The 21,154-nt window shown below is 36.5% G+C and overlaps 1 pseudogene; it reads left to right on the plus strand.

Moving 5' to 3' along the window:
• Nucleotides 1-4,080: 4,080 nt before the first annotated feature.
• LOC112322992 (translationally-controlled tumor protein-like) lies at nucleotides 4,081-4,589 on the plus strand (annotated as a pseudogene).
• Nucleotides 4,590-21,154: the final 16,565 nt, after the last annotated feature.

The raw sequence follows: 21,154 nt of genomic DNA on the forward strand, positions 1-21,154 counted from the left end.
TTATAAGCTGCACATGTAAAACATTTCAAATGAACAAAGTAGTCAAATAAATGACATTTTGTAAGGTAAATCGACAAAGTTTTACGACTTGCTTCCATTTCATCATATATAAGTTGGATTGATTGCCTGGAAATAGACACAAAATAATAGTTACACCACATTCCAATGTCAGGACTGTTATATTTCTCTTATGAAATGACAATTGCTTTGACTTTCTGACAAATATAAAATGATGCAATAAATCACTTGACAAAAACATTATTGTGCACACAAATTCCTTTCATTCGAAAGTATGTGAATTGTGAAAGTATTTCTCTAGCATTATGTTTTTTAAAACTGTTTATTATTAACAATTAATATGATCATTTATAACTTTATGTTCTGGAAATGTAGATATTTGAACACCTTTTTTATTCTTTAGAGAACTATTGCTTTTCAAATCTATTGGTCTGAAAATAATAGATACAATAGATATAACAAAAATAAAATAAAACATTTTTACGGTATAGCATAGCATAGTTAATTAGAAATAGGCTTTGGGGTTAGTTCTACTCCTTAAAAGATGTGCAACTTTGATTAAGTTACTTAATCTCCTTACCTTCAATTTCATTATCTTATAATAGAGTTAATAACACCAATATTATAGCACTGTTATTGAAGTTATTATGATATGATTTCTGTGAAATACTTAACCCCGACTGGCACATAGCGAGTGCACAGATACGCATTGGACGGAGGCATGGACAAGTCTCCCGGTCAGACTTCATCATCAAATCACTTTTTACTACAAGGAAAAGGGAAACTGACTTTTTTTTCCTCCTAGGTCACCTTTATGAAGTTTACTATAACTCTTTACTGACTGAAATATTTTCAATCATCTTTTTAAAGTTGATTTTAAAAATCAAATATTTTCAACTTTATTAAATGCATTTACAATTTTAAGCTTTAGTTATCTACCCACAATCTCCAAATTGCCCAGAAAAATCCAAAACTTAAGGTAGAAGACAATGTGTGAAACAGTGCACCACTAAAGTTCTACAGTCTTCATATTTTACAAAATGCTCCCCATAGAAGAATGGATACTTAAGAGGCCTTTACTAAGTATATATATGCAAATGTCTTCATCCACAAGTAACTTCGAGAAGAGGGAAAATGGAAGGGCTTCTGTGAAGGCTTAGTTTAGGGTTCAAAGTCCTGTGTTTTTATTTCAATTACATTATATCTTAGTGTCTGATTTTGGACAATTTGGGCTTTTCTGAGATTCATTTCCCTCACTAATCAAGCACCTAGAACGATAAATGAAATAATAATTTCAATGTGCTTGATGTACCAGAAAGTGTTGGTCCCTCTACAGTGTCAAGGGCTGTCATCTGTCTTTGCCATGAGGACATGCGACCATGCTCATTGATTTCCAGATCTGAAGCTTGCAGACTTTCAATGGGCTGCCAAGTTCATCTTCCTCTTCTCACTCCACCCTGCTTCTGCATCATGGTCCCAGAAGCTGTGGCCACATGACTTTGATATAATGGTATTTGTGAGACCTTGAAGAGGAAGGGGTCCTGAGTCAACTTGGCCACATCAATTTATTCTGACCCTATTTCTTATGAGTAATTGTTATTGTCTGTTCATCATCAGATGATGACACAAATATTTCATATTTTTCTGTTTGCATTTTACTATTTTTTACTGGTTTGTTAACCTACATCCTAAGTTGAAGACTGCAGCATCCTCAAAGGAAAATTAATATGAGCTCATTCATTACTTCTCTAGAAGGACTTCTCTGGAACTGCCTCAGTGCTAATAAGCCCTCTGCTATTTCTATATTCTCATGCATTTTTATTTTTGTGATGACCAAACAATAATATAGCTTGTTACACATCTATTAGCCTGATTCGACTACAAGTCCTTTAATGGCGAGGACTGTAACTTTAAAAAATAATTTATGTCTGTAACAGCACAATGATAAAATAAATGCTTACTGAATTTAAAGGAAAAGATAAAAAGAACAGATTTATAAAATGAGTTATGTAATTTTTAACAACAGAGATGTGTTTCTTAAAGTAAAGTTAGTCCCTGGCTAGTATTGTTCAGTGGATTGAATGCCAGCCTGCAAACCAAAGGTTTGCTGGTTCAATTCCCAGTCAGGGTATATGCCTAGGTTATGGGCCAGGTCCCCAGCAGGGGGCACAAGAGAGGCAACCACTCATTGATGTTTCTCTCCCTCTCTCCTTCCCTCCCTTTCTCTCTAAAAATAAATATATAAAATCTTTTTTTAAAAGTTAGAAAACACATTTAAAAAAGAAGAAGAAACAAACCTACTAATAATACCACTGTCAAAAACACAATCATTGACAATAACGAGACATCATTTTAGAACCACTATTTTTATAAAAGTTAGAAAGACTGACAGGACTAACTACTGGCAAGGAGAAAATACACAGGTGGTGGGAGTGCAAGTTTGGTCACTTATCTTCTGGCAATATCTAGAAAATATATATACCCTTATGGCCCTACAATTCTCTACTAAGTATACAACGTAGACATTACTATTACAATGTATTCAAGACAAAACCTAAAAGGATGTTCATTGTAGTGTTGTTTGTAATGGAAGAAGATAGGAAAAAAATTCATATATTCTTTCAGGAAGAGAATGGATAATTGAGGGAATACTATGTGGCAGAGAAATGAATGAGTTGACTCTAGATGCATGAATGTGGATACTTAAAAATATTTGAGTTCAAAGAATGATTCCATTGCTCATATCATTTATATACATTCAAATTCAAAAACTCATACTATGTATATAGTGCTTTATGTAGTTTACTATGTATAGTATAGTAAGGTAAGAGTGTAGATTTGAGTGTATGTACAGTAAAGTTTTACAAAGTAGACTGGAATAAAAAACAAACATGAAATCCATGATGTTTTCCTAGGGAGAATAGAGATGAGGAAGTATAGCGTGGAAGGGAAGTGACAAATGGGAGGAGAAGAAGAGATACTTCAAATTTATCCATAGCTTATAACAAAAACAACAGTATACACATGATCATTTAATATTACCATCTCAAGATGTTACTTTCTAAAATGGATCCAGAATGACCAGCAGTACAATTTGCATCCACTGGAAAAATCTCTGCCTTTATAGTTGAGTTTTCTATTTCAAAACCTTTTTAGATATCAATGGAATAAATATATGTATATAAAATGCAGTATTCAATACCCACTTACCCACAAAGCAGTAAGTCATTTCTGCAGGGTTTTGGCTATTTACAGATGTTTCTCACATTAAAGGGCATGTCTCCTACAGTTCATTTTTCTCAGGGAAAATTACAGTCCCTGCTGTGTTGCTTGTTTATAAACTCTGGAATAAAAAGCTATAGATTATGATTGTAGATATTTAGGTAAAGTTTACAACCAAGGGCTTAAGCGGAAAGGAGAATAAATGCCAATTTTACTACTTTCTTTAATAGTCATGGAATGTGGGATGAAGCAAGTTCATATCACCTATTTTTGGAAAACGTATGTGTTTTTAATCACACAAAAAGACAATTCCTTAAAATTTGTAATTGAATATATTCTGCTTTCTCAACTCAAATGGAATACAAAATCTGGGCATTTTATACGGCATGGCCAGTACGGTGGTTCATCTTTACACATCGATAAGATAAAAAAATACATCAGAAAGTGGATATATGTAGATTCCGCGGTGGTGCTGGCCTGCATCTTGTGCTAGTTTTTCAGTTGCCCATGAGAGATACAGATAGGATACAGGCACTGAGGTGGGGAGATGGGATTGTTCTAGTAAAAAAAAAAAAAGGCAAAAACATGACATGTTTTTCAAATTTGAACTTACATTCAATAATTTTTTTGGACATTGACAATGAAAAACAACATTGCAAAAAATGGACACTAAAAATAATCAATAAGCTTTTCTCCCTGGCCTTCCCTCTACCAACCCCTCCAACCCTTTCTGCTCCTCCACCTCCCCCTGCCCCTGCGGGATGCAAGCTCAGGATGCACTGTGGGAGCTCCAGGTTCCTGTGAAGGCAGCTCTGCTGTCCTCTCCTTCCAGCTGCCATCATGACCATCTACGGGAACCTCATCAGCCATGATGAGACATTTAGTATCTACAAAGTGCGGGAGATCACAGACAGGCTGTGCCTGGAGGTAGAGGGAAAGAAAGTCTGTAGGACAGAGGGGGACATTGATGACTCACTTGTTGGTAGAAATGCATCCATTGAAGGCCCCCAGGGCAAAGGTACCCAAAGTACAGTCATCACTGGTGGTAACATTGTCATGAACCAGCATTACCAGCTTCACAAAAGAAGCCTAGAAGAAGTACGTAAAGAATACATGAAATCAATCAAAGGGAAACTTGAAGGACAGAGACCAGAAAGAGAAAAGCCTTTTATGAACAGGGGCTGTGGAACAAATCAAGCACATCTTTGCTAGTTTCAAAAACTACTAGGTCTTTATTGGTGAAAACATACACCCAGATGGCACGGTTACTCGGCTGGACTGCTGTGAGGATGGTGCGACCCCCATGTATGACTTCCTTTAAAGATGGTTTAGAAATGGAAAACTGTTAACAATCTGGCAACTCGGGTCTATCACCTGTCATCATAAGTGGCTGCTGTTTTTCATCCACACACATCAGTATTAAGACAAATGGGATTGATGTTCTCTTGAGCTCTTCATTTATTTTGACCTTGATTTATTTGGAGTGGAGGCATTGTTTTTAAGAAAAAATCATGTGGTATCGGTTGTCTAAAAATAAGATGCATTTAAACTAAAAAAAAGTACAAAGCGGTAGAAATGAAGTCAGTCAAACTCTGGGCTTCTGCCAAATCTGACAGGCAAGCAATTGGCAGAGACTTGAGGGGAACTTACACATAGTGGCAACGGCCACCTGCTTCTTTTAAGAGATTAACTATTGTTAGGTCCTTGGCACTCAGCAATGGAACCTTGTTTCCACAGTCAGGAGGCAAGCGTGCTGTGTGTGGTGTTAGACTTGGGAATTTACGCCAAATCAGAATCATCCGTGCTTTCCATTGAGGCAGGACAGAGCACTCAGCCAAACTGTTGAGGTGTCTGCTGTCAGGAGGGCATTTTAGAGCTTGCACTTTCCTTCAGCCAATATATATTTTGTCCATCGATTTCAGTAAGGAAAAAAGCCCTGGCTTAACAGGCAAAGCATTAGACCTGGTACTGGTTCCTTCGACACTTCTATATCTTGTTATTTTTTACAGAGTATTGCTCAAGGTGTAGAGGACAACCCCTCTCAAACTAATCCTGAAGATAATAAAGGAGGCAGAGAAGACTTTTGGATAAAAAAATTCTTATCTTTAGGAAAGTAACTGTTTGCAAATGTAAAATTCACAGCGCTGGGCAGAGAGTAATTAGATGATGTTCACGTCCCTTAGCACCTCCTGAGGATCTGTTTCATGGTGGAGCGCAAGAATTGTCAGAATCCTCATTTCTGCAGCGGTCTCTCCTTTTTTAGCTCAGATGTGAATTCAGAAGTGACTTTCCATGCCAAAAGTTGCTTAAAAGGTCTCTCTGATCACCACAGCTGCTCCACAAGCTGGTCTTTCACTTGGAAGAATGCAGATAAAGAGTGCTTAGATTAGAGAAAGTGTGTTGGAGAATCACACAGGTCTCTCTGGAAAAGATAAATAGCATTCGGTGGTGTTTATTAGTGTGAAACAAAAGCTTCCATAGCAGCTTCAACTAATGAGGGCTTGTCCTTAATAATTGTTGCTTGAATGTACAGACAGATTGCCTACAGTCGATGGTAAAAATGCTTCGAATTCTCTGCAGAAAGAGAGTAACACGGGACTGCAAAAGACGGCCCAGAACAGATCAGGAGTATTTTTTCACCTACACTGGTTTAACATTGTTAGGAACTTTTTGACAAGAAGAAATTGTAGGTTAATATCAGAACCCATGATATCAATTTCATAACTTCTTTCCTGTAATGGTATATTTATCATCATAAAAAATGGCTTAAATACATACCACAAATCTTGAACTAAGGACAACTGTATGAATGGTCATGGCACCAATTGGTTCTTTCAAGCAAGATGTTTATGTAGTTCTGCCTAAGTGGACTTAATTGGTGTGTAATATATACCTGTATGTTTCATTAGTAACAGATAAAAAGCACTCTTTAAATGATTTTGCATATCAATTAAGTCAAAAAGAAGACCTGGGAAAATGTTAAATAACGATTTTCTGTTGACAGGTTATCTATGGTAAATGGTGATGAAAAGTTTAACATCAACAATAAATGCGCATTCACAGCATATTCAAGGTTCGCTTTGTCATCTTCCATTTCTGAGGGCCCACATTGCATAATCATTTGCTTATGTGAAATGTTAATATCTTCATCTTCTCCCTTCTTCTTGACTTTTCATGATGCTGAAGGTACTATCCATCGTTTTAATATCGAAACAATATGAGAAGTAGAAAAAAATGTAGATTCTGAAGCCCAATAGGATTGAAAATATAGTACTTCAAGTTTTATGCAGATTATTCAAATATTAAAGATTTTGTGATTCTATAAAATTCACTAGTAGAATACAGAATACTGTTATCCTTTCCCAAGTGGCTATGATGTTCCAGACAGTTGGAGAGCGCCTTATATATTTTACTCCTAGTCGTCACGCCAGCCCTGCAGGATACGTCCACATTTGTTAGAGGAGAACACATTGCTCATGCTCAGTCAAGCTAAGATTTTGCTCAAGATGTCTCAGCTCATAAGGAACATAAGTGTTTCCCTCAAACTAAATTTTCCTGGCTCCCCACGGACATGCCTGTATCAGCACTGTCTGAAAGCAGCATGATACAAGCTACATAAGTGACTAAAAATTGTCCAGTCACCATATTTTAAAAAGTAAAGGGAAACCAGAGAAATTAATTTTCATATTTTTACTTAATCCAATATATCCTTCAATTATCTTTTCAACATCCAATCAATACAAAATATTATTCATGAGATATTTCACATTTCTTTTCCTACTAAGTCTTTGCACTCTGGTGTGCATTTGGTACTTGCAGGACCCTCTATTGGTCTAGCCCATTTCACGTGTTCAAGAGCCACCAGGGACTTGTGGCTCTTGTGCTGACACTGCAGGTCTACATGGTTCAACATAAAGTTATGGTGCAACATAAGATCCAAAGTGCGAGGTTTAGTTGATCCCTGGCTCTACCACTCCCCATCTTCAGTATACCAGGCAATAGCTTAGTCTGACCTTTCTCACAAGAATAAAATGAGGTGATACTACTTAGCTCACACAGTGGTGAGGGAAAAAGCTAGGAATCTTAAGGGAAAGATTTGGCAGATTACCTGACACATAGGTGACATCTGAAGAAAATAGGTCCATTCTCCTCTCTCTCTTTTTCCCTCTTTAGCTCATAGATTGTATTCCTATAAAATTGTCCTTTGAAGCATGAAAGCTTAACCACCAAGACTTCTCAAAAAAGGCTTGAGAAACCCCATTTAGCTGCATAAAAAAATACATTTTAGTCTGAGTTTCTATAGTCCACCTATAATGAATTTATTTTCCATTTATTTATTTATAGTCCATTTTAAAAGTAATAATTGGTAGAATGTTAGTCATTCCTTGGAATTCCTATGTTTTCTCCATGAACACATAGTCCTCCTCATCTCTAGAGGTAACCGTAATCCCACATTTTTGCTTGGTTTCATTTTTATTTTATTTATTTGGTTTTATTTTTATTTAAAACACATAAGAATGCATCATTTAGTTTTGCCTGCTTTCATACTTCATATAAATGGGAACCATATACATTCTTTAATTTTGCCAGATGCAATTTTTATAGGATGCAAGAAGACATAGATGGTTCACTTTCATATACTGTATATATCACGCAACACTTTTAAAATTATTTATTTTTCCATTGTAAGACTTTATGTTGTTTTCAACCTCTTACTGTAACAAATAATACTTTTAAAACATTTTTGTTTATGTCTCCATTTATATCTTTATGCATATTAATATACACACATATATATACACACACACATGAATTTTCCCAAGATATGTTTCTTGAATGGAATCATGGGATTTTATGATAGGCACATTTTTGGCTTTATGAGAAAATAACAAATATTTTTCAACATAACTGTACTAATTCATATTCCCATTGATCAACAATGTTAATACTTAAGAGACTCTGGTATTGGCATAGGAGACACAGAGTAATTGAACAGAAACTAACCTATGTGAATATAGGAACTTGATTTATGAGCGTGATGCCCTTGCAGATCAATACAAGTCACAGGGTCACTGTTTAGCCATAGAAAGAAAAGACCAAACTAAATCACAAGACCTACTTTATCCCTAAACCAATGTCATTTCCAGGTGGATTTGAGACTTAAATGTGAAAAGTGAATGTATAACATTTTGGAAGACTGCATAGGAGAGGCTATTACCTCAAGCCAAAAAATATTTCTTAATGGAGACAAAAAAATGAAAAATACAAAGGAAATAAACATACTTAGTCTACTCCATGCTTTGTTCACCAAGGAACACAAAATGGGGAATGAAACAGAAAAATCTCAAAGTAGAAAAATAAATCCATTTACAAAAAGCCTAAATATTATAAGTTGGCCAAATAACAATACCCTTTGCGACAGCATGGATGGAACTGGAGAGAATTATGCTAAGCAAAATAAGCCTGGCAGTAAGGGACAAATACCATATGATCTCACCTTTAACTGGAACATAATCAACAAAAGAAAGAAGCAATCAAAATATAACCAGAGACGTTGAAATTAAGAACAATCTAACAGTAGCCAGATGGGATGGGGGGAGGGGATTGTGGGCAGAAGGGTTTTCAGGAACTACTATAAAGGACACATAGACAAAACCGAGGGGGGGTGTGGAAGCAAGGGAGGGAGGTGTGTTCAGATGGGGCGAGGGGGAGTAGTAGGGAGAAAATGCAGATAACTGTAATGGAACAACAATAAAGTAATGTATGAAACAAACAGAAAATATTTTCTTCAAATTAATGCATTCTTAGGTGCCTTCTAGTGAACCTAGTTGTATTAAAATGCAATAATTATTTGAAAATTAAATATTACATTAATTAGTGTTTGACAAATACTTATGTCTTAAAACAAAATAAAACCTCTACTGTAGTGTCAAAAAAAAAAACAATAAGCATAAATGGAAACATTAGGAAATTTTTACTTAGCAGGAGTCACCAAACTTTTTTTATAGATGGCAACACAGTAAATATTTTAGCAATTTTTGGGCCACATAATATCTGTCACATATTCTTTTTTCATTTTATAAATATATGTATATGTGTATATTTTAAAAGAAATCTTTAAAATATAAAAAAAAATTCTTTGCTCACAGGCAGTACAAAAACGAAGCACCGGCCAGATGTGTCTCACGGGCTGTATGGTTCGCTGCCTCTAGGGGACACTCACTTTCAGTGCACGTGGAACCCCTGCGTTCACAGCAGAAGTAAATGTAAGAATGATGAAACCTGAAAATGTACCTAATTCGCGTAGACACATACTTATAGTTTAGAGCTAAAAGTGTCTCCAAATCTCTTATCTAGCAACCACACTTTGCCAAAGGGGAATCTGAGGCTCAGAATTCCCAGAGCTAGTGGCAGAAGGGAGAGAACCAGTCTCTAACTCTTCCCCTGCTCAGTGCTGCCACCTTTGGACAACATCGAGATCCTCCATTAGGTGTAACAGTAAATCTTGGGGCTGACACGGCCTCGCAATTAATACACTAAGACATATTGTTGTTAGACAGGATGTGGCTTGTTGGCTAGTTTGTTGGAATAGAGAAGAGAGTAGCTCATCAGAACTATAATAACGTTCCATTTTATTAAACCTATTTTTCAATAAAAAGCTCATAAAATGAGCAATTTTATCAACAGCCTGTTCCAAAATGGACCACTTTAAAAGAAGACCGGAACAGTCTAATAGCTGATTTATCCAGAAAAGTTTCGCTGGGAACAAAGAGCCATATCAGCACCTTCTTTCTAAATTAAAGACAGAGACGGTGTGAAAATCACTGGTTTTCCATATGCTCTTTTCTCCTTATACAAAATTCTCTTGGGAGCTCTCTCCCAAGCTCCTAACCTCAAAGCAGACTTTCCTGAAACTTTTAGTTCAAGCAAAATTCAGTATTATAGAACTTCTATTTATTCTCAGTAGATATGGGAAAGGTTAGTAAGTATTATTGACCTGAAGTATAATAAAGTCCCTCAAGGCTAACCTTTAAATCTTTATGTGCTCAGTAATTCAAGCTATTCAGAGCATCTTTCTCTGTCTTTAGGAATATTATAGCATCCTATAAAACTATAATAAAAAGAATAGTGGAAAAGGGTAAAGGGAAATTACCTCTTCTTACAGGATGGCTCTGTGGGGTATTCACATACTAAGTTTACTCAGACGAGCTGCTTTTGCGGTCTTCAGGGAGTCTCTCAAAAGAAATATTGCAGATGGTATTAACCTGAAATATTGAATTCCTTTGTTAAGACAGGGAATCAAATTACCCCTTTATTAAAAATATAAATTAACATCTTACGCTGACTAAGATAAAAGACTCTTATTGTCACTGTCGTTTATGAGAACATAAGGGTAATTCCAAAGTGACATGGCCTACTAGTGTGTGGTTTTCACCAGTTTTTTCATTTGGCCAATAATTATATTCTTTGAGTTACTTACATAATACATTATAGTTATTAGATAATGCAAACTTGCTAATTCTAATTGTTTCTGTAACTTGAGATGCATTAAATTTTGGCCTTGTGAATTGTTTTAAGTCATTATTCCTTCAATGCTTTCTAACTTGAACATGAATTTGAAGCTGAAAAAATACATGTTTGCTTGTTCTTCAGAGAAGCTCTTGTATAAGCAAAGGAACATTCCGGGAAGCAAAATATATCAGAAAACTGCACTGATCATTCTGAAAAAAACTAAACTACATTAATAATAATAAGGAACATATTTATTTAAGTCTTCAGAGTATCATGCACTTTCCTTAGGGCAGTTAGCAGCATTCTCATTATGGGAGCTAATGAATAGTCAGGATGAGACATGATGTACACCCAATAGTAGAGTTCTGGAATTGGTGACTTCATAGGTAGTAACATCAAGGTGGAGCTAGAGTCATGACCCACTTAATGCAAAAATTAATGACAGAATGGGGCCAAACATACATAGGAAAATGCATACATACTGCAGATGTTTCAAAACAGAATAATACTTAGGACATTAGGAAAGAAGGAATCTTCCATAATTTAATAGAGTATCTATTGTTCAAAATATTAGCTACCATATACAACTCATAGAGGAATATTAGAAGTCTTCTCATTAAATTGAGAAAAAAGGAAAAGAATACTCTCTAATACTACTTCTAGTCAGCATTGTTCTGGAAGTCTTAGGCAGCAAAACACAAGAAATAAGTTGGGGGTGTGAGAGAGACAACTGATTGATGTTTCTCTCGCACATCGATGATTCTCTCCCCCTCTTTTTCCCTCCCTTCTCCTACCTCTAAAAATAAATAAAAGTAAAATCTTAAAAACAAATGAGTAGGGCTATATGAATTAAAAAGAAGTGAGCAAAATTGTCTTTTTTTGCAGATGATGTGATAGTCTATGAATGATCCAAGATAATTAATAAGATAGTTAGCATGAGCGTACATGGCAGTGCAACGGACGCTACCATGGCAACTCAAATTCTAGCTCGCCGGGAATGAACCAGTAATAAATGTGAAAGCCCCCCCTGTGCAGAAATTACCAAGTGCTTTTCCAGGACATTAAGGAAGACATAAATAAAATGAGATAAATCATATTCATGGATAAGAAGACAATATTGTAAAGATATCAAGTCTCTAAGGCCAATTTATAAATTCAAGAAACTTTCAATCAACTTTAGAACTAGTCATTTATTTGTTATCCAAGGGCTTGAATTACACCTGTAATATTTTATAACTTAAAAATTAGAAGCAAATTTGATGAAATGTTAAGATGTGATATAAAACATACGGTTTTATTCAAATATATTTATTTTTATGCTCTATAACTTTTCTAAACATTTGAAATCTTTAAGAATGAAAAAAATGTAATTGTCTAGGTCCAGAGATAGAAAATATTGTATTTAAATTATCTAAATATTTTTACTCTACACTTGCAATTTTTAAATTTCCTTCCTTCTTGGTGGGAGTTCAATGGTCTCATTCATTTTATTTTATATTCCTGTTGAACTATATCCTGGAGGAAGAAAGACTAGGTGAAAATCCAAAGCACAGAAACAGTAATTGATTGAAAAAGCTAAAATGACAATGCAGCTAACAGTGGTGTCAGATTTAGAGAGATCCTCCTTGGATATCAATTGTGTGTTAAACTCTATTTTGCAGAGGGTTTTTCAGGGCATGAAGGTGTACATTTTAACATAGAGGCTAGACAGGAAGTTTATGTATGGAGAAAAGATAATGTCTTAGGAAAATAGATAATGTCTTAGAAAAAGATGTCTTGAGATAATATCTTAGAAAAACAGCATACGATGGAATTTAGCCCATGCATACCTTAAACAAAATCCTATTATTCAGAAGGACACACATGCATTGCAGTGGTTTACTAAGGGAAAGAATGGATGTAATGTCATTTATGAAATTTAAGGAACAAAACTTACGGAGAATGGTAAATAAAAATACATACAATCCATATTTGCATTATGGAACTTACCCATGTTTGCATTTGGCAAACCATTTTAAAGCATAAGTAGCTGGAACCTTGCAAAATAATAAGAAAGAAGTTTTATATTATCTTAAGAGCTTGGCTTACACAATTGTCTTGGCTGCTCCTAAGGTCCCATATTCCCTTTGGGTACGTAGCTTTATCTTCAATTACAGGGACTCTGATTATTTAAATCATCTAATCTAACCACTGTCTTCACTTGCATGCCAAATGTAAGCACAAAATATGTTTTTCCTGTCATTTAGCCCACTTACAGCTATGACAGAAATTGGAAATATTGTAGCACAAACTTAACGGTGGCTTTTCAGGCAAAAAAATAGGTACAATTTGGATAACCAGAAATTTTAATTTTCAGTCTTCAGAGATTTTCCCTGGATTTCTTCCTATAATTTGTTTAATCAAGTTTGCAAAGGCAATTTTCATAAATATAAGGAGTATCATGTTAGAATTCTACACACGCTAAAGCAAGTCAAATAATTGTTCCCACCATGACTGACATAAACTCCTCCAACTTCGTAGAGGAAAAATTTTCCTACATGTACGCTATATTGCTTCCCACCCCCAACCATGTAATTTTTCTTTAATTCCTGTTAATTTCTTCTTTCATTATTTTAAACAAAAATAGAACATTGATCTTCTCCATCTATGTCAAGCAGTGTGAGATATTTGAGATTAGGTAAATAATTAATGCATAAATTCATTTATTCAGTACATACATTTTATGTGTCCATGAAAGAGAAAGGTTCTGTGATAACATGGAACAGGTCCCATAGGGCCATCACTGATTAAACTCTACTATCCCTTTAAAAGTGATAGTCTAATGGCACTCACTTTCAGGTAACAAGAGGGTCTATTGCCTACCCTTAGTCTTCCTGAAGCTGCAAAGAGGATGCAGGGAAATCACCAAAAAGTTGTATTATAGGTATCTTAGGAGTATATTATTTCTAATATATCAATCTTTCTTAGTCATTAAATTTTCATATGTATTTGTTTCATATGGGGCTCCCCCCAAAATCATGGAGTTCCATCTCTGGGGGAAAAAAAGGAGAGGTGCTGAAGTGATCGTGTTACCAGGACTAACATAGTATCAATACATCTCCTGAATTATGCTCATTTGCTCCACTTTCAATTCCTTCTTTATTGTTGTTCAGTTACAGTTGTCTCAATTTTTCCCCTGTTCTCTCCCCTGCCCTGTCCAACCCTTTCTCCCATATTCAGTCCTCCCCCCATCCCATTGTCCTTGTCCACGGGTCCTTTGTACAAGTTTCTTGACTTGACCCTTCCCCTACTTTCCCCTGTTGTCTCCCTCCCACCTCCCCTCTGGTCACTATCAGTTTATTCTCTATTTCCATGCCTCTGATTCTATTTCACTCTCTTGTTTGTTTTGTTGATTAAGTTCCATTTTTAGGTGAGATCATACGTCCCCAAAGCACTTTCAGTTATACGCATTTGACTTCTGCAAAAGTTGTAAATTCTTTGGAAATCAACAGAAAATACTGGGTTGTCAGCTAGGAATTTTAGGTAATAAATCCTCTTAATTCAGTGTACCTTGAGGGTTATTTTATTACAAGCAAGAAAATCTGACTCTGACTTCCTGGACAAAAAAGCTTATTGCAAAAGTAGACCACATTACAGAGTTAGAAAGAAAAATTGAAGAACATTTTGGGCATATCAGAAGTGATACCAAAATTTAAAGGCTTAAAACAACAATCATTTTATTTGTTCAGGATTCTATGTGCCAGTTATTTGGGCCGTGTTCAGACTATTTAAATTCCTCAGTAGTTACATGTCAAAAATCATACTAATAGTCTATCAGCCACAGATATTTAATAATCTATCAGTTGACAACTTTATTAGATTCTTCTTTCATTTAGTTTAAAGTGAGAATTGAAAACAATTCAACTTGGAAATGAATGTGTCAGCTATTCATTAGAATCATTCACTTTTTGTGTGTGTGTGACTTGACTGAGGTCACATATGTGCTGCAATTAACTGGTTTGTAGGTTGAGTGAAAGATCGTCTCAATCTCGTGTCTTGTGTCGGTGGTGGCTGTCAGCTGGGCCTCTCTTTCCATGCAGTTCCTTAACCTCCAGGAGAGGAGCTTATGCTTCGTCACATGGCAACCGCATTTTAAAACAGGAAGAGTGAAAGATGCAAAGTTCTGTGATGACTACTGGGTCTGTATGTTGTAAATCATCCTTTCAGCTACTACGTTCTGTTGGTCAAAATAAGTCAAGGCAGCTCAGATTCAAAGGTGGAGAAATACGCACTTATTTTTGGAGGGGTTGCAAGTAATTTATAGTCCTTCTTAGTCTATGACACCTACGTATCAAGAAAAACAGTTTCCTTCGGATACTGTGGGAGGAGTTACTTCCAACCACTAACAATTACAGGGAGAGGTGGCTTGTCTTGGGATGCATGCCTCTACTTGGTTGAAGAAGGTATTTGTCACTGATTGGCAGTGACCACAAGACTGGAGTCGGTGAGTGAGGACTAATTCCTCAAAGCAAAGCGAGGGTGTCATTACCAAGAAGAAAGAATGCTAGGTAGACAATACCAGTGGTGGCTTTCTTACAGAGGGAGTTCGGGAAAAGCACTTACCTTTCCCAGGTCTGAGTTGGGCTCCCTGCTTTCTAAACTGAGAATAAGTAGAATGCTCACATCAGTTTCTTAAGGTGCTATGACTTTATTACTGCAATTGTCTTCTGTATCCATTCAGCCTCTCCATTTTACATCCTCCATTGTTTCAGACAACTTGGGACCACGTACTCCCCTTGAACAACATAGTTAAATAGAAAGTCCTGGTTAAACCATCAACAGCTGCCATTAGACCGCAAGTTCTAGGGATGCAATAAATGTATCTTGCTCATGTCAAATTTGTCATATCTTCAGCTCACTAAATATTAATTTCATTTGGAAGAATCAACTAGTTATGGAATCTTCAGAAGTATTTTACCATTTTATGGACCTGCATTTTTGATTTACATGGCAGATCATAATTTAAATCAGTAGTATACCAAGTATATTTTTTACTAAATTACTTTTATCCTGGTCTTTCACCCTTTTCCCAATTACCTTTCCCAAATTTACAAGAGAAAACTCTATCTTTCACCTACCCTGCATTTTACTACGATATGTTATTTTCCGTACCGAAGCCTCTGAAATACCAAACAAAGGGACAAGTCGAAATATTAGTAAAGAAACTTAGAAAGGGTACATGACTCTCATGAAAAGCTAGCCCATGCATTTCCAAGTTAGATTCTAATTCTTTATTTTCAACTAAATGAAAGAAGAACCTAAACAACCTGTCATTTGGTTGGTATGATTTTTGACACATAACTAGCAAGGAATTAAAATAATTGACTAAAATTGCCATAGAAACACTTCTAACTCCTAAACACTTATCTGTTAATGAGGTTTCTTATTTCTTATTAAAATTAAGGAATTACATTACATTATGTCCAGAAAGAGGAAGGAGGCAACCCCTATTTATCCCAGTATTTAGCTATCTTTGGAAGTTGTAGGCTATCTGCTTAGTCCCAATGGCTAATGTGAAGACTTTCTGGGGGTAGCAGTCTCATGGTTGACCAGGCTGAGAGATGGCATGCCCAACACTGACGGGGTATTGAGTATTATGACTGTCATAGGCAAAGGGAGAGGAGGTTCCTTGCCTATTCCCTTCTGAGGGAGATCTTTGATAAAAAATGATGCCAAAAAATGATGGAGTTGGACAGCATTCAGAGAAAAGCAAGACTGCTACCTAAATGGGGCACAGGGCAGAATGAAAATATGGGGCATTTTGCTCAAAAATTGACAATTTCTAGATGGTAGCAGCAGACCTGTACATCAAGCAGAAGGCCCTTCCCGAGCACAGTGCCTTATGCCACTGCACAGGGCACATTTCCATGAGGTTGCCCCGGGGACAGACCTCCACATCAGCGGAATAAGATTGAATTTGCCAGGATGCAGAATTAGCCAGGAACACCCCTCATTCAGCAAGGGCCCATGGGTGAGTAGGCAGGTCTCTGCTGCTTTTCTCACTTCCTTCTCCTGGTCTCCAACATTGGAAGAATTACTGCCCAGGAAAGGAAAGGAGAAAGAATATCTCAGAGCCAAATTTCTTCCGTCCCTTCTTCACAAAAAAATTGGGGTCAGTGTATTAGCCTGTATTGCAGGAAGGAGTATATGAGCTTGACTATGTTTGAAGTAGAGGCTTTTATTACATACATTTGTAAAAGAAACATAAATTACATATTTTTTATGTCACATAAAATAAATGACATATTTTTCATGTTTTAGAATGATAAGTGCAATATCTTCTTGGAGCATAGTTGCAAAAATGCCATTAAATATGCAGTACTCAGTCTTAAATACCAAAATACACCAATGCTAGTAATGACAGTAACCGAAAATATTTGACATCTGGAAGAAACTTAATTAACCATGTTCACCAATTAACAGAAAGGGAAATTTGATACAAGAAAGTTCAGATGAACTATAGAAAAAAAAACCTGATACAGTTTAACCTATATACATCAAAAGATCGAATCTCTTCAATAAAAGTAATTACCTAAGTGCGCTTATGGCTATGCTGGAGGGGGAGTAAGAAAACTCAAAGGACAGTGGGAAGACAGAGCCAAGGGAGATGGTCTGGTTTGGAGGTTGTTAGAAAGACCACGGGGAAGAGTGTTTACATCGGGACGATTTCAATAGGCGGGGTCAGTGGTTCAGATTTCATTTAAACTCAATCACAAAATAGTAATGAGCCAAAAGAATTTTGTTTTTAAAATCAACATCTAATGTCAAAGCTATAGGAGATGAAAGTATTATCTTTAGAATGCCATCTAGAGCTTGCCTAGTTTGCTCTTCTTCATACAAAACAGAGCGAAGGGCAGAGCAGCATGCTTTCTTCTGCCTTCCATGCGAGCTTGTGTTGCCACAACAAACCGAGAGACTGAAGATTAGAGACCGGTTCAAAAAGGCTTTCAGATGGACCTCCTGGACATGGGAACATAACCAAATATCCAAGCAAGGAATGAGAGACAGAGGCAGCAAAGGAAATGTTTGTAAATGCAAGTGCTAGTGACTTTAGGGAAGAGCAATTGAGTATAACTGTGGAAACGACATAATGGAATTATGCTGGTAATTTCCCTTTGCTGCATATATAAATTATGTAGAGAATATTGGATTGGTAACTTCCTTGTAGTGAAAACTGCCTATTTGCTTCCAGGCCCTGGCAGAGGTGAGAGCAATGCTGGGAGGAACCACAGAGCATGCGATAAAGGAACAAGGACACTGGAAGACTGCAAAATATAAGCTTGCAACCTGAAATCCAGACTTAGAAAAGATTAGCGTTTCATTGAACCTGGGACTTGGGCCATTGTCATGTATAATAAGAAGCTTCTTAAATAATTATCAACTTCAGATCATTGCTTGGTCCGTAACAAAGTTAACAGATCTTAGCTGATTTTTTTGCAAGCATTAAAAAGGTTTAGTTGTATCTCTATTTCCTTTCTATAAGAAACTACGAGCTATGCATTAAGAAGGCAGTAGTGTATTGCACATTGGCAAATAAATATCTTCAAAGACTTACGTGGCCCCTTGAGAGTAGACACATTTTCATGTTTTAGAATGATAAATGAAATACCTTCTTGCATAATCTTAAAAAATGACAGATGGGGGATACAAAATATCCAGAAAGTTGTCTGAGGTTACTGCTGAGTTCTTAATTTTTTACCAAAAATAAAATATACAGTTGTTCTTCCTTAGTAGAGGTAGTTATATGTTTAATATTGAGATAGTTACATTATATATACTTCACAGAAGAGGCTATTATTTGCTAAAAGTGATCATTTATTGTAAAGTCTTTATTAAGCTACTCTTTATAAATAAAATGTTCCATATCCACAGTGTCCAATAGGAATATAATGAGAACCACCGATGCAAGCCGGTTTTGGTAGTTCAGAAGTATGGGGCAGTGCTCACTGGGCTGAAGTCTAGCTGTTGGCAGGTCTGAAATCCTTTGGGAGAGTCTAGGGGAGAATCGTGTCTTGTCCTTGCCTTTCCAGCTTGCAGAGACTGCCCACATTTCTTGGCTCATGGCTCCCTTCCATCTTCAAAGCCAGCTATGCTGGGTTGATATTTCCCACATTGAATTACTCCAACCTTCTTTTCCACTTTCAAGGACATTTATGATTACTGTGGGTCCACCCAGATGATCCATAATAATATCGCTATTTTTGGATCAGCTGATTAGCCAATTTAATTTTATCTGCAACATTAATTCACCCTTCCATATTTACCAGTTTTGTGGATTAGGGCATAAATATCTTTGGGGGACCATTATTCTGCCCACCCAATTAGTACACACTTCATAGTGTTGCTGTGAGGGTTGAGGGAGGCATATGGAGAGCACTTTCAAGAGTGCCCTCACATAGTATTATGATAAGCACAGGGGATGAAGGATAAAAGGAGGAAAATGAGATGGAACACTGCATCTATCCAAATTAGGAATCATAGGGTGGATTTAGTGTGAGTGTCTAAGCAAGAAAATAATGCTTTGAGTACTGAAAACAAGAAGTCTAGAATATTATGTTCGGTCATGGTCATTATACTATAAAGGGAAGTTTATGAACAGAAATTAACCTTAACAAGAATGACAAGGATGGTGAGTCAACCCCAAACCACCTCATGCAGGATGCAGTATACAGCGGTACTTAAGGATGGGTAGTGCTGATATCACGGGTGTGTGACCCATGAAGTCGTAGGAAGGGCTCAGAAGGCCCATGCTTGGTTTAATGTTCTGTAGCCACCTTGCAATGTTGCATACTTTTATCTTTAAACTGGCGTTTTGTTGGTGTCCTGTGAATAGAGAATGTGTATGAGTAGAGAGGATACACAGATTAATGTCCGCTGTTCATGTGCATGTCTTTCCCACACAGCATTCATCAGGCACTGGGATCACAGAATTCTGGTGGGACCAGGATGTGTGAAAGTCCCACCAGACTCTTCGTGAGTAAAAGGTAAACACGTATTTATGTCTGCAACTGAATAAATCTGTATTTTGACAGCCAAGAGATGCCGCACTTTCCCTTTGAACCAGAACTTTTTCCAAACATGGAAAGAAGGCAATGACTCTAGGATGCATGAGTGACAAAGGAATCCCATCATATTCTTTCTTATTGGTGTTATGTGCCCTGTATTAGTCAACCACTTACGCTGAAAATAATGGTACAGAAGGAAAGACAAGGCAACCCATGGTTTCTTTTCCCTTCACTACTTCCTTACTCACCCATAAGTCAAATGTATATAAGAATGAAATATATGTCTATGAAGAAGTAAAATAAAAACTTGAGTTGCTTTATGCAGCATTTCTGCTGTTCTAGTAAGAATGTACAAACTATGAAATACAAATTGTATAATTTCAGTGATCCTGAATATGAGTGAAATGCTCTTATCTGCCTTTAAAACTGGCATTGTGAAGTATCAAGATGAGCGGGAACAGTCATGTAATCATTTATAATTTAATTGGTGTTTCTTAGAATGACATTACATACCAAATTAAAAAAAATCACAAGTTGCAAGAGAGACCATGGATGAAAGAAAAATACTTCATATTTTAATGCCTTTAACAGCAGTTTTTTCCTGTATTTTGGACAAGTGGCCCTGCATTTTCATTTTACCCCGGGCTCTGCAAATTATGTAGCTGGCCATGTGTGAGAGCTATGGAGTCACACTGCATTTGAGAATTCCAGATCCCACTCCCCCTAGTTATGTAACCTTAGGTAAATTATTTAGACTCTTTGTGCCTTAGCTTTTCTCATATGGGAAATGAAGTCTTGATAGGGCTTCAGGGCAGAAGAATGGAGTTAACCCATGGATTATCCTTAGAACAGTATCCGTCTCACACCACTGGGATGTAAGCAACACAGTAGATTTTGTGTCTACTTTCTCCAAGCACCTACAATCCTGTCTGATGCATATTCGAATGTCAGTAAATAATCTTTGAAAGAATTAATGTACTGACAAATTAGATCATCGGTTCCCAAAAGTTAGCCAAGCTAACAGTACAATTTCTATTCAACATGAATTTTGGGGCCTCATCTCCCTAAGCTCCTGATTCAGTGTTTTTTTGATAGAGCCCAGAAATATACATTTTAAAGAGTTCCCTGGGTAATTTTAATGTACCCCACGTTTGGGGCCTACTGTACTTTTAATGTGCCTCACATGTGCGTGCTTTGCCTTGTCCTATTCTCTCTCCCTGCTTTTCTCATTTACTTTCTTTTTATGGTGAAATTATACACATTCTTCCATGCCAAGTTCCCCTTGTTCATGATCTAGGACAATGGAATGCATAATTCACTTCCATGTTTTATTCTGGTTGCCTGTTGCATGTACCAAA

This window comes from Desmodus rotundus, chromosome 10, assembly GCF_022682495.2.
Source record: "Desmodus rotundus isolate HL8 chromosome 10, HLdesRot8A.1, whole genome shotgun sequence".
Taxonomy (NCBI): domain Eukaryota; kingdom Metazoa; phylum Chordata; class Mammalia; order Chiroptera; family Phyllostomidae; genus Desmodus; species Desmodus rotundus.